The sequence below is a fragment of the Vicugna pacos genome, chromosome 27 (assembly GCF_048564905.1).
Source record: "Vicugna pacos chromosome 27, VicPac4, whole genome shotgun sequence".
Lineage (NCBI taxonomy): Eukaryota > Metazoa > Chordata > Mammalia > Artiodactyla > Camelidae > Vicugna > Vicugna pacos.
Window position 1 is genome coordinate 15724275 of NC_133013.1, and position 18057 is coordinate 15742331.

Sequence of the window (18057 nt, forward strand, 5' to 3'; positions counted from 1 at the left end):
AACCCATGCATAAAACCGAAGATCTCAGCCTTCGTAGTTCCAGTTTCTATTTATCATACCAATAGACTGCCAGGGAACTGAAGGCCTGCTTTTCTCCACATGGAAAACAGGCTTTGCTGTCCCATTAGAAGGATGTACAGGGTTATTTGCTAATTCTCCTGAGCTGTCCGCACGGTCTTGTATCTGAGTCTTAGGTTCATCCCCAACACAAGAGAGCTGGGTGAGCACGGCTCTAATGTTCTTTCTACCACTAAACACTCAGCCTTAATGTGTAACAGGGTTTCACAACCTTGACACCCTTGCATTTTGAACTGGATGGTTCTTCGTTGTTGAACCCTGTCCTGTGTATTTGGGAATGTTTAGCAGCATCCCTGGCTTTGACTCCCCAGATGCCAGTAGCACTCCCAATTGTAATGAACAAAATTGTCTCTAGATACTGCCCATGTACCCTGGGATGTCAAAATTGCCTCCTTTTGAGAATCACCAATGTATATTTGGCCACACACATGAGCTGAAGCTCGTTCAAGGTTTCAAATTATTCATCCCAAAGACCTTTATTGGTATTTCACAGAAATGCCATTCTTGCATAATTGGTCTTAAATTCCCAGGCATTGGCATCATTCCTGTGGGTTCAAATGAAGTAAGAATACCAATGGCAGAAAGTCATTCTAAACATGCAGAAATTCCTTGGGAGAGAGCAGATTCTAGAGAGCTAGAGGACCTTAGGACAGGAGGTCAAAAGTTCTGTTATAAGTACTAACTCCCAAGTGTGGGTAGAAGGGATCTGAGATCATGTTTGAGCTCAGCAAGAAAGGGGGCTGTTTTTTAAAAAAAAAAAATCATTATTATTGAAGTCTAGTTGATGTACAATATTATGCAAGTTACAGGTGTACAATATAGTGATTCACAATTTTTAAAAGTTATACTCCATTTATGGTTATTATAAAATATTACTATATTCCCCATGTTGTACAATCTCTCCTTGTAGTTTATTTTATACCTAATAGTTTGTATCCCTTAATCCCTTATCCCTATATTGCCCCTCCCCCATTCCTGGTAACTACTCATTTGTTTTCTATCTGTGAGTCCTCCTCCTTTTTTTTATATTCACTAGCTTGTTGTCTTTCTTAGATTCCACATATAAGTGATATCATACAGTATTTATTTTTCTCTGACTTATTTCACTTAGCCTAATGCCCTCGAAGTCCACCCGTGTTGCTACAAATGGCAAAGATTTGTTCTTTTTAACGGCTGAGTGGTATTCCATTTTATATATCTTCTTTACCACATCTTCTTTCTCCTTCATCTGTTGATGGACACTTAGGTTGCTTCCCTATTTTGTCAACTGTAAATAATGCTGCTATGAAAATTGGGGGTACATGTGTTTTTTTGAATTGGTAGGGTTTTTTGGGGGGATATATACCCAGGAGTGGAATTGCTGGGTCATATGGTAGTTCTATTTTTAGTTTTTTTGAGACAACTTCATACTGCTTTCCACAGTGGCTGCACCAATTTACCAGCAGCAGTGTGTGAGGGTTCAAGAGGGCTGTGTTTAAATAGCAAAGTCTGTCATGGATTTAGGGCAGAGCAGTTGTCATCTTTGTTCTAACAGCCTAACCAGAGTATTGCATGGAGGGAAGGTCTGGGTATGGGTGGTACCACCCCATTTAGGCTGAGCTTGCTGCGGGGGAGGTGAGAGCCATGGAATTCTCTCATTACTCTCTAATGTCTCCATGCGTAGTTAAGACTTGACATGGAAATGTCTGTCATTTTGGGTTCCAGATGAGTGTCAGCTAAACCTAAAATTCAAACCCTCACCACCTGGCACTGATATCCGGGAATGTTGATGTGAACCTTTATCTCCTGAAAGCACACTCTTCTTGGCTGGTGATTTTTCTGGCCTTGGTGCTTGTTTATCAGGATAAAAGCCTTGGCCATTTTAGTGTATCTCTATAGTTACGTCACAAAAGGAGAACATTCCCCAGTCAAAACAGAGCCAGAAGGACATACATATCCACTGCCTTGGGAGCAGTCTGTGTTCCCGTGACAGTGAACGTGGGTGGGCTTGGGAATCTGAGGTCAACAAGGACCTATCAAGTAGTGGGTGGCGGGAGGCAATCCCCACCAGTAACAGGGGCTGAGGGATCTGGGAGGCTCGGAGCGCAGCCCCCGTCACAACAGAAAGAAAGGAAAAGAGCATCCAGTTGCATTAGGACAATTTTGTCATTTTTCCTCTGCTCTCTCTCCCATCAGGTAGCTACCACCCAAGAAGCTAGTGCAGGACAGGTTGATGGTAGACAGAGAGCAACGAACCAGAAGACATCTCTCATCTCTTTCCCTTTCTGAGCAACAGCAGGCAAAATAAGCTTGAAAGCCCTAAGCCTCTTTCCCAGTTGTTTCAGAGACTTAGGATCCTAAAAATTAAAAGTCATGGCTCATTCAGGTGTCCTTTTTGTACGTACACGGGCTTGAACAGTCTCATCCAGGTTCCATACCTTCACTGTCTCAGCTCCGCCAGCTCCACTCACGCATGCACCAGTGCGACTTACATTTTCCTGTTTAGAAAGTTCTGCCCTTTGATGTTTTATCCTTTGCAAAACCATTTAGCTTTTTATTACCAAAATTTAATAAAGCTTTGATTAAGAAACTGCTTTTAGGGGGAGGGCATAACTCAGTGGTAGAGCGCGTGCTTAGCATGCACGAGGTCCTGGGTTCAGTCCGCAGTACCTCTATTAAAAAATTAACAAATAAACCTAAATTACCTACCCACCCCAAAACAAACAAACAAAACTGCTTCTAGTTGCAGGCAATTTTTTTCTTCTAATAAATCAAAATAACACACTGTCCTTTGTCCCTGTCCCTTTTTGCTGTCTGCCTCCACTCTGCCTTTCTCTCTCCCATCTGTGTCTCTACCTGGACCTCTGTCTCTTTTTCTTTTCCCCTTCATCTTCTTCTTTCCTCATTGGCCCCTCCATCTCTCCCCCTTTCCTTTTGCTCCCTAGCACCCCTTCTCCCTTGGAGAAATTGCGACCCTGGGAGCGGCATTTGCATGAGCTTGGGTTGGGATTCTGCCTAACTGGTACTCACTCTAGTGATGAATCTTCACATGATGCCTTGGTCTTCACCTCGCTGTCCAGCAAGGAGACACCTACACACTTTCTGGTTCAGGCTGTAAAATTTAATAAGAGGCAGATGGGTCTAATTCAGCCCACTCTCCAACTTAAGCACTAGTGTTTGGTGGAGTCTGGAATTTTGCAGAAGTTGGGGCAACGGGGAGGGTGTTGGGACTAGGAGAGTTAGTAAAGGGAGGGAGATAGAGAAGAAAGGAGGTGGGGAGAGATGTAGGAGAGCTAATGGGACGTTTGGCAGGAAGACGAGATTCCCTGTGACTTTCCTGGTTAAGCTCTGCCTGGCTGGCTCACAGGGACGCTGCTGTCAGCCTCTTGCTCCGGGAGTAGAGGAGGGAGGGAGTCCTGATCACGGATGGACACCCTGGTGCTCTCAGCGGTGGCCGGCAATCAGCAATGCAGAGACGGGAGGGCATGACGGCCAGAGAGGAGCTCTACTGCAGGATGTCAGAGAACGGGCCGTGTTTGAAATTCCCCCGTTGAGGCCTTTGTGGGCATTCTAGGAGCTCCCAGGAGTTCTCAGAATGCCAACTGATGTTTAGGATGGTTGGCATTGTGATTCCTTTGAACTTGTGACAGATGCCAGTAGCCACGGGTCAGCCCAGCCTCTACGGGGCTCACGTGTACAACCTGTGTTCCCACGGGGCCTGGACTCTGTCCTCCTGGCTTCTGGGGCTCTGACCTTCCTGGACAAGCCTGGTGCCCCAGGGCTCAGCCCACAAAGGGTGTTTCCCCTTTAGTTTCCAGCTGAGGGCCATGAAGTCAGACTCTTAGAGCTGGAAAAGGCCTTCAGGTTGCTTAGTTCAGTGATGTTCAATCTTTTTTTTTTTTTTTTTGGGTGGAGAATTCAGAGCCCTGTCTGTCCATCTCCCAATGATTTTCCCTCAGAAAACTGTTCATCTTTGTTATCTTTGTTTAAATTGAAACATATTTGACACTTAACACTGTGTAAGTGTAACACATGCTGATTTGCTACATCTATAGATTATAATCTGATTGCCATTGTAGCAATAATTTGCACCTCTGTCCCGTCACGTAATTATCATTTCTTTTTAGTGGTTGGAATAATTAAGATCTAGTCTCTTAGCAAGTTTAATGATTATAATCCAATACTCTTGTCTAGATCCCAGAAAACTTTTGATCTTATACACTCCCCTCTTCAATTTCACACGGGGAAACCGAGGACCAGAGGGAGGGAGTGACCCAGCCAGATCTCTGAGACGTGGTTGGTTCGCTGTCCAGCTCACACTGGTTCCTTCCTTTGTTTCAGCACAAATGTCTCTGCCCAGGGTTAGATTTCCAGTTAAAACTTTTTCCAGAATCTTATATTTATACTCCTAAGAACGAACTAAACTGTGATCAATGATTCCTGTATTTTTGCATATGTGCATGTATGTATGCATTTTTGAATATGTCCTTATGTACTTTTTCTTACCAGGTATACCTCCACGGGGGCTGGGGTCCCTACCATAGCCCCCACACCTTGCAAAGAGCTATGCCCAGAGGGGTTTTCACACACTAGTGTTAACTAGGCAAAGATTTCAGTTTCCTGACTTAAGCCTCCTACATATGCTTTCAGTAATCCTTAACAAAGAGGCTAGCCCAATTCCCGACCCGGAAAGAATCAAACTGTGGTGTGGTTACAGACCCAATGTCTACTCTTTCACCATAGCTTCTGGAGAAGCAGACCACACATTTCTGTGATGATCCAGAAATCTGCTTCAAATAATACTGGTAGATTTTTGCGTTTGTCACGCTGCTGCTGTGAGCGACTTCGGATGAATGCAGACTCTCCAGCCACATCCATCCCACTGTGGGACTGAAGTGACAACACGGATATCTAGCATTTATAGAGCACTCAGTGTGTCAGCCACCACGTATACCTGTAGCCTATCAAAGAGGTAGCATTGTCCCCATTTCACAGGTGTCGCAACTGAGGCTTGGAAAGCTTGAGTAACTTACACAGCTTGTGGGCTGCAGAGCTTAACCTACGGTAGCTCCCTAGGACCTGAGCCCTGTGTATACTGAGGAGCGATTAACGAGAGTAGGTTTATTTAGCCTAAAGAAGATAAGATCAAGAACGGCAAGGAAGCTAAATAAATACTTTCTAACTATTAGAAGGATTTTTGTATGTGTGTGTGTTGGGGGGGAGCATCTATCATTTAGTTTAGAAAAAAGCATTACACCGTCCACCCCATATAAGCATCTGAGTGGGACCCAGTGGGTGGGGGCCAGCACACCAGCACGGCTGTGCGAGGGACCAGAGTCTCAGTGAGGCTGAGCTTCAGGAGAGGCTGCTGAATGATGGGGTGATGGGGTGAGTGAGAGGAAGGGAGCAGGGACAGGAGGATTACAGACTCCTCTTGTCACGCCACTTTCAGCTTGGCATATTATTATTATTGTTATTATCTCAGAGTTCTGCCTCTCTGCCAAATATTTTTGTCTTTTGCAATAGCTACATAAAAAAATATATATTTTAAGTTTAATTTATAGGACACTACTAATCTCCCCTCCCTGCCAGCTTTGTCAGGCTCAGTTCCCGGGGGCTGAGTGGGACTGGCCCTGACAGCAGCACATGTAGTTCCTCTTCCTGCCATGTGGTGGTGCTGTTCTTTTAGTTATCTTGGCCTCCCTAGTCCAATATTTATTTTTGGTGCGTAATTTGTTTATCAGGAGGTTATTTTAATCTAATTTTGGCCATACTTGCTGTTCCCCACTATCTGTGCTTTCCAGCGTTAGCAGTTTGCATGTCTTGAAGGAAATTAGCTGAAGATGGTCCCGGAGGCTTTTGCTCAGCTGTTATTCAAGGGAACCGGGAAAGAGGCAGGGTGAGCAGAGCCCTGGGGTTGAAAAAGCTGCTGGAATTTGTTGCATTCCCGGTGAGGTTAGCATCATTGAGAGGGACTTGCTGAGGGCAGGGAGCATCTCCGGCTGCTTACTGAGGGCTGTCTCTGGTAAACAGCAGGAAATCCTGCAGCCACCTTTCCCCAACTCCCTTGAACCCTTGTGATGACCTGTATCTTCCTCACCTTCGCTGCCAAGGCCAAAGACGTGACTTAACGGAGATGCCTGTCTGCCTTCCTATGGTCCACAGATATCCCGCATCCCATCTGATAATATGTTTCATGAGCTGTTCATTGCAAGCCCTGAAGGAAGAGGGCAGGAAGGTGGGGAGCGGGAAGAAAATTACTGCTGATTAGAGTACCTTGAATGAATAACAATCGTAACTATTAATTACAGAGCACTGGCACTTGCCAGGTACTTTATTATTATTACTATTTTTATTGAAGTCTAGTCAGTTTACAATGTTGTGTCAATTTCCGGTGAACAGCATAACGTCTCAGTCATACATATACATACATACATTCCTTTTCATACTTTTTTTCATTATAGGTTACTACAAGATGTTGAATATAGTTCCCAGCACTATATAGTAGAAACTTGTTGTTTACCTATTTTATATATAGTAGTTGGTATCTGCAAATCTTGAACTCCCAGTTTAGCCCTTCCCACTCACTTTCCCCCCTCATAACCATTAGTTTGTTTTCTGTGTCTGTGAGTCTGTTTCTGTTTTGTAAGTAAGTTCATTTGTGTCTTCCTTTTTTTTTATATATTCCACATATAAGTGATCTCATATGGTACTTTCCTTTCTCTTTCTAGCTTACTTCACTTAGTATGACAATCTTCAGGTCCATCCATGTTGTTGCAAATGGCATTATTTTATTATTTTTTATGGCCGAGTAGTATTCCATTGTATAAATATACCACATCTTCTTTTTTTAGTGGCTGACTAGTAATCCACGACTTCTCTATCCAGTCATCTGTCGATGGACATTTAGGTTGTTTCCATGTCTTTCGCTGGGTACTTTTTATTCCTATTTTACATCCGAGGAAGTTGTAGTTAGGGGAGGTTAATGATTTTTTTCCCAAGGTCCCACAAATGGTAAGTGGAAAGCTAAAATTTGAACTCAGTTGTAACGGTCTCCAAAGCAGGAAATCTTCATATTTCAAAGATGATTCCCACCTTCCACGCGGAGTTCGTAAAACCTGGACTCTCTGGATGGGCGCGTGACCTTAAGTTAGTTCTTTGTCATTGTGCTTGACTTCAGTTTGGTTTTCCCCAAATGGGCAGTCTATACAAGGGGAGTAGTTCGAGAATGCTTTAGAAGAAGGAATTTTTTTTTTTTAAAAGAAATCTGCTGAGGAGATGACAACACTTGAAACGGATAGAACGGGAACAGAAGTGGGAGAGCCCAGTGAATCACAGCCTGGTCTTCCTCTTGTCAACTGTCCTCTCCCTGACTCTTGGCTGACACTGAGGAATGTCCACAGACGTTCCTTGGGGCTCAGAGCAATCAAGTTTGAAGCCCTCTGAAGCATTTTCAGGGGACACTTTCAGAGCTCAGTGAGTTGTCAGAGACTATAGTTTAGAGATGGGGCAGGTGCATCGTTTAGGTTGGGAAAGTGTGCTCATTTTTACTGTGTAATGGTCTCCCAAGGAAGAGCTTGTGACGTTTGACTCAGAGAGAAACCAAAATGTTGTATTCATCCTTGATCCCTAGTCAAGCAACTTTTGAGTGTCTTGGGACTAAGAGGTCTCATTAAACAATTAAGCTGAACCTAATTAAATGAGGAGGGTCAGCTGCTGGTGTAAACGACCATGGTTGTTAGTATGGGCAGAATGGTGAGTCCCCTTCCCGAGATGGCCAGGTTGTCGCCGGGCACCCACATGGGGTCTAACAGACCTGTCAGCAGTGGTGGTGTATCTTCCCTGCTTGACATGAAACTGTCGTCTGCGTAAAATATTGTTGTAACAAGATTGCAGACAATCCTGGCTCTCACACCCAGGCAGGACTCTGTGTTTCTAATCCTGTCCTCTGGCATCATTCTAACACTTGGTAGAACTGTCTCCAGGGCTTTCCCTCTGGCCTGATTCTCTGCCTGTAGGTTTGGGCTGCCATGTTGCTTTGACAACAGTGCAGTTTGTTCACGGAGGCTCAGGGTCACATAGGAAGGTAGTGTGTGTTTGCTTAAAGTTCAAACCTCTTAGTCTCTGGAAGGATGAGACATGGGAGAGAATAGTGTTTGCACAGGGGTCACAAATGCTGGCTCTTGTGGATTCAAACCGTGGCCACACTGGGCGTGTTCCTTAAAGACGCCATGCTATAGTTTCCCCATGGGTAAAGCAGGGAAGATGACACCGTCCATGGATCATTAGTAACATTTAAGCAAAGTGATGTCGCTGTAGTGGGCGCATGGTGCCAGGTCCTAGTAAATCTCCATAAAGATCAACTCTCATTTTGCTAGCATCACTTCTCGGAAAATACGGAGACTTTCAGGAATTGGCCATATAAGGGCGTAAAGCCTGATGCAGTGTAATTCCATCTTCCAATATCTCCCTGAACATTGAATGATACATCATTGTTTTCAGTGTCTGCCTTCCCTTGAAGTTTTTTTTCAGTAAAGGGAGAAAGTAAACAGACGAATGCAGTGGCTTCAGCCCACTGAGTTGGTCCACACGCACTTACATAGTTTGTTTTCATTCTGGGGAATCAGAGGTTAACATCCAGCATTGCTGAGCTTTAAAATGTTCTGGATTTTAGAATTCCTATCACCCTGGCATAATGAATGACTGGCTATGGATTGACAGAGACAAAGTATCACCAAGATTTAAAGAGAGAGACAAAAAGATAAACATTCTGGGGCTCTGAAGGGGGGCAAGAGTTTCCTCTCACATTCAGGATTGACTGTTCAATTCTTTGTTTATGTCAAGATGTAAGTCAGGTGCTTCCTACAGACTTCTGCTAATAGCAGCTTACAAAGCACCTTTTCATGTATCATCTCATTTAATCTTCACCGTAGTCCTGCGAGACATGTAAATATTTAACTCATCTAGAGCAGTGGTCCTCAACATGAGCGATTTTGTCCCCAGGGAACATTTAGCGGGGTCTGGAGGCAGTTTTGGTTGCTACATCTGCAGGGAGTGGGGGTGCTCCTGGCATCACGTGGGTGGAGGCCAGGATGCTGCAAAACATCCTATGTTGCACAGGACAGCTGCCTGCCACCCACACCCCAAGAAAGAATACCCAGCCCCAAATGTCAGTAGTGCGAGGCTGGGAGACTGTTCCACAGAGAAAACGCTGAGGTTCAGAGAGCTTGGCTGACTGGCCCAAGATTGTGTGATGCGTACTGGGCACCTTGGGACTCAAATCCATCCCTTCATTCCACTACCAGAGGGTTTCAAATCTTTTATTTTTATTTGAAAGAAATAAAACAGTTTGTTTTTTAAAGGAAATCCTCTGCAGAGCCACTGCATCTAAACAGGTGATGGTGGGGCTGCTCTGGTGGCAGTGGGGCTGAGAGACCCCGCTCAGCCTCGTCCTTAGCCCTCCCTGCTAGTCCCAGGGGCACATGGACCACGTGGCGACCACTACCCCCCATACAAGGAGACCCAGAGAACCACAGACCTTCTGGATTTCCCTGGAGCCATCACCTTTATTTATTTATTTATTTATTTATTTATTTATTTATTTATTTTGAGTAGAGGATGACAGCATTGAGTTGTGCGTGTTCGTGAGATGTGCTGGGCAGTGGAGGGGAGCTGGAGGCAGAGGGACCTACAGGAGGCTGCTCGTGGCACATTTCAGGGGGTGGGAGAGAGGACTGGGTTGTGGGTGATAGGAGTCGAGTTAAGATGAGAAAGTGCAAGGCTCACCCCTGCTCCTGGGATTTTATATGATGATATCGGGTCAAAGGGCAGCCAGCCAGGAGCACAGAGGTGCACGCTCTTTGCCTTCCTCTGCGCACACTCAGGGCCTGGAGGCACAATGCTGCGGGAACCAGTTTGGCACCGCGGTGCAGATTCGTTTTCCCGCAGCCTGCATTGTTTGTACTCCGGCCGGAAGCAGTCAGGGCCACCGACAGACACGTGTCTCACACAGCCGCTGACAGAGGGAGGCAGGGGAGGAAATGCTGTGTTTCCCTCCCTCCTGGCGTAAATCCTGGCTTCCTTCTTTACGCGTCACCTTCTGATGAGCTGACAGTGGAAATGGCAAAGCAAGACCAGAGGGAAGGTTACCTGTGACCCAGAAGGGACAGTAGCATGTTTTGGGGCCCAGCAAGTGCTTCTCTCCCTACCAAGAATCTAGACGCAAAAGAAAACTCTGGATGGAGATGGGCTCGGGGGGCGGGGGGCACCGAGAGCACCTTTAGAAAGACGATCATTCCTGAGGGCTTTCTCACAGAGAGGTCAAAAACAAGCAACAAAAAGGAGAGTGAGAACCTCTGAGACTGACATGTCTGCCCACCCCCTGCCCCGCGTGCGATTTGGCCCAATCCGCTGTGATAAATGTCAAAGTGGTGGGGGTCTCTGCCTCCTTTTCAGTCATCTGCTGCTCTCGCCTCACTTTCTGCACCTGGCTTGAGTGTGCGGACTTTTTGTTATTTGCACTCACCGAATTTGGGCTTTTCCATTTGTTGTGCTCTCAAGATTTCTAGAATTTTCTGTCCCCCATATCTCTCATGCCCTGATTCCTCCCTGTATTCAGTTCTCAGCACTAATGCCCTCTTCTCAGAGTCTTCCCTGACCACCCCCTAAAGTACCCGCCCCACCTAATCACTCTAGCATCATTATTTTATTTTCACTGTAACACTTGTCATTACTGGAAGTTACCTAGTGTGTGTGTGTGTGTGTGTGTGTGTGTGTGTGTGTGTGTGTGTGCACATGCCTATTTGCATCCAGGAGTCCCTCCAACTCCCCCTTGGGAATGCAAGCCCCTAAAAGCAGAGACTTTGTCCACCTCATTTCCTGCTGTGATCCCCTGGTGCCTACAATAGTGCCTGGCACATACTGGCACATAGTAATTGAATGTGTTTGCTGAATGAATAAATGGTGGTGCCTTGGGGTTGGGGTGTATGAGTGCATTTTTAGTGGATCATTTACTATGTGCCCAGCCACCACAAGATCTGGCTTTCAGGACAGCTGTCTCTGGTTATTCGCATATGCTGAGCAAACCTCTGGGGTGATCACCTTTTGCTGGGAACCAGCTCATTTTGGAGAATTTTTCTAACCAAATATTGAAAAATTAATCTTATTTCTTCACATCTAAGACGTCACTGACTGTCAGATGCACCACTTTTTATGTGCCATGGAGAGTGAAAAAATGCTGCCAGTTATAACTGAAACACCATCGTTGGTAAGAAGCACCTTAATTTTGGAAATGCTAAAATGTGAAAAAAAAAAACCTGTGCCTTAGGATGGATCAAGTACAAGATGAGATTGATTCATCACATGGGATGCGCCTGGAGTCTGGCGCAGGGCCCTGTTAGTGGCCCCTTCTCTTGTAGCATTGCCGTCTAACACTCTTCCTTAGACATCGGACACTCCAAGGACCAGAGGAGGAGCTGGGTGTGTGGCGGATGAGGCAGGGGTGGCTTCTGAGGCTTTCCGGAGAGTGGAGAAATGTCTGTGGCTTGGGAATGTGTTTGTGGGAAGGTGTTGGAAGGAGCTGGTGATTTTTTTAAAAATAGCAATAAACAGTAGGCCAGTCTAAATGTAAAACAATGCTATGAAGGATCGATGGTCCCTCACCCTTCTCAGCTGCTCTTCCTGGAGCTTGGGAAGAGCATCTTTAATTTTAAAGAGGCAGTCAATGGGAAAACAAGATTCGCTTAAAACCCAAATTGACTTTATAGCCACGTTTACTGAAATGTATCTATTTTGCAAAGAGAAAAATACCTGCAAGCGAATTCAATATCATTATTCTTATTTGAGCTAATGATAATGGAGTATAATTTCCATTACTGCTGACATTAAGATTAGTTATGTTTCAGCACATATCCTCCTTTGAGAGGAGCCTCTACTGCAGATGCCAGGGCAGGAAATGGCTGAGACCTGGCTCCTTCTCCCTGCACTCCCGGGTGAGCCTGACCTCCCGGCTGGCCTCGGGGAGTCACTGCCGGCTGTCAGGAAGGCTCCCAGACATCTCCTTCAGTGGCCCGGAGAACCACTGGCTGTTTATTTGGATCTCTAAACCTTCTTGAGTTTCCTATTAAAAAAATCACCAGTCACCACAATTTAGGGACCTGGAGGGAGCGGAGAAGATGGAAGAGGGAGTTGGGAGGAGGGGCTGAGCCAAGTTAGGTTTGGCTGAAAGCCACTCCCCTCAAGCACCTCGGGTGTTCCGCTGGCTGGTTTTCTGCCCTTTAGCCTTTCAGAAACCTCCAGAAGCTGGTTCTCCTGGTAACCGTTAAAGGTCTTTATCTGGATGCAAAACAGCGTAATCTAGACAAAGCTGCCTGAAGAGCTTTGGGGATAACAATATGGGATGTCAGCTTTGGAGGCAGATGGGGGATTCCATCTGAATCCTCGATATGCCATTTATAAGCTCTCGGGACTTAAGTAAGTTGTTTAACTTCTCTCAGCCTCTGTGTCTTCATTTGTAAGAGGAGGCAAATAATGTGTATCTCCAAGCATTTCCATGAGATAAACGAGACGATCATGTCGAACGATTAGCCCCGTGCTGAGCGCATAGCAAACGTTCAGTAAATAAATACTCCATAATCGTGACTGGTGTTACAGTGGCAAAGAATGGCAGCTTGTTGTTCATGCAATATGATTTAGAAGTCTTGGTAAAAGCCTACTTTGTCCAGAAACATCTTCTAAATTGACTCCCTGAAAAGACCACGGAAAGAATCTGTTGAAAAGGCAAGATGGTTGTTTGCTGTAGGTAAGGTCACCATTACCTTGGGTTGTAGTAATGTCTCCAAAGAGGGAATTCTAGGGTGGTAGGTGAGAGAGTGAATGCTGGGGCTCCACGTGGGTCTTTCAGTGTCAGGTCCTGATTGAGATCAGGCAATGTCTGTGATGTTATTGCTCAGCACTGGGGGACCCAGTGAGGAGAGGGTTTGGAAGCAAACCTTGGGGAGTCAACCGGAGTTTAATAGGCCCAGCTGAGTGGTCTTCTGTTCTGTGAAGGGGGCCACTGTCCTGAAAAGGGCTAGCTGAACTGTCAGTAAGTGCATATGGGCGAATGTTCATCAAGTTCCTGAAACAAAAAAGGGAAATAAAGATATTTCATAAAGCTGTTTAATCTCCCCGGGCCAGGATTTCTTGGAATAGTGATGTCATAATATGCTGTGTGGCTGGGGAAGATTTCTGTTCTCTAGAAGGAAGGGGTCTTGGAATCCTTGTATTTATTTTTATCATATATGTTTATCGAAAGCAAAGGTGGGCCCTTATGCACTTAGCCATTGTCAGTCAAGAGGATCTTAGAGCAGTAAGCAGTCTTAAGATAGCTTTAGTGTAATGGGACCCAGTTGAAGTAAACGTTGCCAGAGAGCGGAACTATAAAGGTCTACATATGGGGGTCATCTATAAGGGCGCTTGGGACAACACGGGGCATGATCATCAGTATGTATGTTTTGGGGTGTCTAAGGACAGATAGGCAACCACATAAAATGGGTGGGCATTTGGGGGTGAGACGTCAGTTACATTACATGGGGATTGAAGGGCTCTGGTTGTAAATTCTACTAATTTTGAAACTTTTCCTTGAGCTGTTCTCACTGATGAAATGTATGTGAAATTTGAGTGTCATCCTCATGGGAAGGGGATTGCCGTTTCTTGAGCACATATTTGGTGCCAGGTGCTGGGCTGTGTTGTTGTGAAGGAAAAGCCGGGCTGGTCTAACAAGATAACTCACAAATCTAAGTATCGGAATACTGATCTGAGTTCTGCTGGACTAACTTGTAAATCTAAGTTAATTAGTGTTAGTTTGCTGTTCATGTTTTTTGCTAGCCAGCTGGGTTTTCAAAGATACATATCTGGCTTTGGAATGTTGGTTTGCTGCCTCCCTGCCTCCACTTTTGTGATGATCATGCTGCTAAAGCTGTTCCATGCCTATTGGCCGAATACCCCAAGCTTGTACTTTACCCTATAAAACCTCACGCACGCGTCTTGGAGGTGCTCAGAGCTTCGGAGCAGAAGCCCCTCTGAGCCCACCAGTGTAATACATCTAAGTACTCCAACCCTCCGAGTGGTGCTTGTTTCTTGACTGGCCTGTCGTTTCCGTAACATTGTCAAGGACTTGTAAGGCTGATGCTGTAATTATCTTATTAAAAGCTGGCTTTCATATCTGCACATGATGGAAATAACAGTCCAGCATGGCTACGTAACGTAACCGAGGTAACACAGCTGATAAATGGTAGAGCCAAAGTGCAAGTGAGCAGCCACGCGACCCTGGAGCTCCTGTTCTTGCCTGAGGCCGTCCAGAGGAGTGTGTTCAGGTCCTGAGCATTTGGCGCCTTGTTGTCCAGAATGACAGAGGGGGAGCTGGGGTAATACATAGATGACGCGTATCATGACCACTGCAACAGGCAACTGGTATCGAGCGCTTATCATGAGCCAGGCATTGAGCTATCTACTTCATGTGCGTTCTCTCTAATGTTCTCAACAGTTACAGGAGGAAGTGATTCGTATTAGTTTTCGTTTTTTTTTTCTCATGTGAAGGCTTAGTGATAATAACTGTGAAGTAACATGCTCAAGGTCACACAGCTAGAAAGCAGTGGAAGCTCATGGCCATGTGCAGGGACTCCAGGAAGACCGCTGAAGGGTCTGCCCAGCAAGGTGGTGCAGGGTGCCGGGCATGGGAAAGATGAGTTCGGAGGTCTGCACTAATTTGGGTGCCTCGTTCCCAGGGCTGTGGTTGTTAAAGCATCCTGCCCATGACTCTGCTGTCCGTTCCCACGTTTAGTCCTCAGTTTACCCTAAAAGAGGTGATGAACTCCTCAGATGTGGGAAGCAAAGAGCAGCAGTGGAAATGTTCTCTGGTTTCGACAAATAACAGTAGCAGAGAGCGTTGGGATGCTGGGATACAATAATCTGGGTCACCAAACATTTCTCCACCAGCCTCTTGCGGGCTGAAAATTCCCCATGAGAAATCCAATCTCGGAGTCTGGGAGACGTCTAGGCTTTCCTGTTAAAGGACCCACATCTTTATAGAGATGAGCATGATCTCAAATGCCTTCAGGGTGGAGCAGGTAATTCACTTTTGAAAGGGATGGGGTAAGACAAAAAAAAAAAAAGTGAGCTGGTTGCTATGGCAACCTGGGGACAGCTTATCCTGCCCACAAGCATTTGCAGCTGTGGACTTCCTGTCAAGGAGGAACCTATCTTTTTCCTCCTCATGGTCAAAGTTCATTGCAGACTACGTGGGGAATAAAAACTACAGAGAAGTCAAAATCGAGTTAAAAAAGTCCAAAGCAAATAGAACCATAAATATTTTCCTCCCTCGTAAGTACTATTGATATCTTGGCATATGTTCTTCCTTTTTTTGTCCTTCTCCCCCCAAGTGTGAAAATCTGCTGCATTAGTGGGGGATGCACTAACGAAAATCATTTTAACCTCCGTGAAGAAAGACCTGGGGTAAAAAGGGTATCGCTGGATCACATTTTAGAGAATTAGCTACACATACGTCTTCAGGAGGATGTAATTTAGAATACTGTAGGACATAAGAGGGTTAATTCGAGGTGAAGGCAAGGATGTGTTTGTGTATTTGCCACAGGTAAACTGGCCAGATAAGACTTTCAGCAGGAGGCCACCAGGGAGGGGCATGTGGAGACGGAGGGAGGGCGGTGGTGGTGGGGCATTGAGAACACCTTCAGATGGGCTAGAGGTTGGTTGGGGGTGAGGCGTTAAATGAAAGGCTTTCGGACTCCTCTCTGTCCATTCTACTCATCTTCCAACCAGTTTAAGATAAATCAATCTACTTAGGAAATTAAAAATAAAAAATTAAGGAACAGGAACTTTTTTCCAAAGAAAATCTTAGGAGGAAGCCGTTTATATAAACAGACTAGGGTGCTGCTGCTCTGTTTTGTTTGTTTTTTGGGGGGCGGGGGAGGTAATTAGGTTTATGTGTTTATTTTTAATGGAGGTACCGGGGATTAAACCCAGGACTTTGTGCATGCTGGGCCAGCACGCTCCTGCTGAGCTATACCTTTCCTGTTGCTGGTCTATGTGGAAGAGGGCTGGGGACCGGGAGCCCTCTCCCACCCCCAAACCCTGAGCTCACCCAAAACAGTGTTGGAAACAAACCCCACGTTTTGTCCTCTCTGTTGGGCCTCCCTGGAGAAGCAGTGTCGTCCTCTCAGATCTTCTCCAACTCCTGCAAGTTGCTGACCCCAGGGACCCTCATCTCCTCTCTACATTTGCTCACCTTGATGGATATCCTCTTATCGGATTTTAGATACTTATTGACTTTTGCAAAACTCCCAAGCCGTTCTCAGAGAAAGATTGACTGATTTAGGATGCAGGCAGGGAGGGGGGTAGCTGTTTTAGACGTTAGTAAACATGATAGCTTGTTGAAGATTAACAGGAAATCATGAATAAAATCAGTTGGATTTGATAAGGGATTTTTCTCTCAGACAATTAAAGATTTTTTTTCCCCTTTTATCCCCCTTCCCCTCCCAAAAAGTTGGGGATGAAGGTCATGGGGATAACACATTATTAGTCTCATACCCTTAAAATAGATAAAAGACAAAAGTCCTTAACCTCCCACTGCCCCTGGGGCCTCTGAGCACTTTTTTTATTTTGCCATTTTTTCCTCTTTTCAGCAGGCAATACTTTTCTCTAATACCTCCTACTTAATCCTCAATTTTCTTTTAAACATCAGATATTAGATAGGCCGGAACCTCATTCAGGCAGAAAAGAACTCCAGTGCTTCGTGGCTGGGACCAGCTGAGGAGAGAAATATTTTTGGTACAAAAGAATAATGCATTAAAGGAGGTAATGAAGGCGATTTAAACCTTCCACAAACACATCACTGAATGAATAAAGCTCATCACTCTCTGTTCAGGGTCATGGCTGAATGAAACGTTGTAAAAAGTAAAAAAACCCAAAAAAACAAAAAACCAAAAAAGTAACTGCACAAAGAGGTCAAAAATCTCAGTGGGGCTTAATCAAGCCTGACCATTTAGAATTTGACAAACAAGCAGAAAAGAAAAAAAGAATTCCATTAATATTATGAGAAAACCCTTGGGGAAAAGCAGTCATTTCCTTTTTTTTTTTTAAAACTCATGTGCACTGGAATGATTTTAGGGGAAAATCTGACTTGGGCTGAAATTGTGTTTATCCAGTTGTAGCTCGGGGCGGGGGGCGGGGGTCTCTCTCATACAGTCAGCCAGAAGCATAGATTGTCTGATAAACCAGAGTGATCAGGTTGGATAATAGGGAAATGCAGTTGTGAGAGGGCAGAGGGCGTTTGTGTCTGAGAGCCAGCAGGTTAGAGTCCTGCAGGTGCCCCTAGTCCTCAGGAGCGGAGAGGACCAGCCATCCTCTGGGTGGATCTGACCTGGTACACACCTGTCCGCCAGCCCTGCAGCTGGAGGGGTTTGACATGAAACGTGGCATGTGTTGACTGTTGAGAGAGGTATCTTGGACTATTCTTCCCCCTTTGCTTTTTCAAAGAGTATTTACATTATATCTTAGGAAAAAGAAAGAAGTCATCCACCCATCCCATCAGATGGGTTTCACGGGTGGCCTCATCAGGGTCATTCATCTAACAGAGAGAAGGTACGGTGTTGAAGAGGTGACGGGAACTCTGAGAGCACACTGTTACCGCGCCCTGTCAGATGTGAGGAAGCCCCACCCGCACATCCCTGCGGGGTGGACTTCCAACCTCTGTCTAGATAACGTCAGTGCCGGGTTGCTCACTACCGTGTTGGGTAGCCTTGACTCTGAGGAGTTCCTTTCTGGGGTGGAGCCAAGCCCTTGGTGATGCACAAACTGGCTTCCATTCTCTTAAGGGAAAATACCCAACGCATCGGTTACGCAGCACAGCCTTCCAGATGCTGTCTGTGTCTCTCACTCAGGGTCCTCTCCTTCCCACTCTAAGCCTCATAGTTTCTTAACTCAAATGACAGTATCCCACGTCTG

At 45.5% G+C, this 18057-nt stretch overlaps 1 protein-coding gene across 1 annotated transcript in view; it reads left to right on the plus strand.

Annotated features, from left to right (window-relative positions):
* Positions 1-18057, plus strand: part of AGBL1 (AGBL carboxypeptidase 1) — a 645810-nt gene that overhangs the window by 128332 nt on the left and 499421 nt on the right. The window lies entirely within an intron of this gene.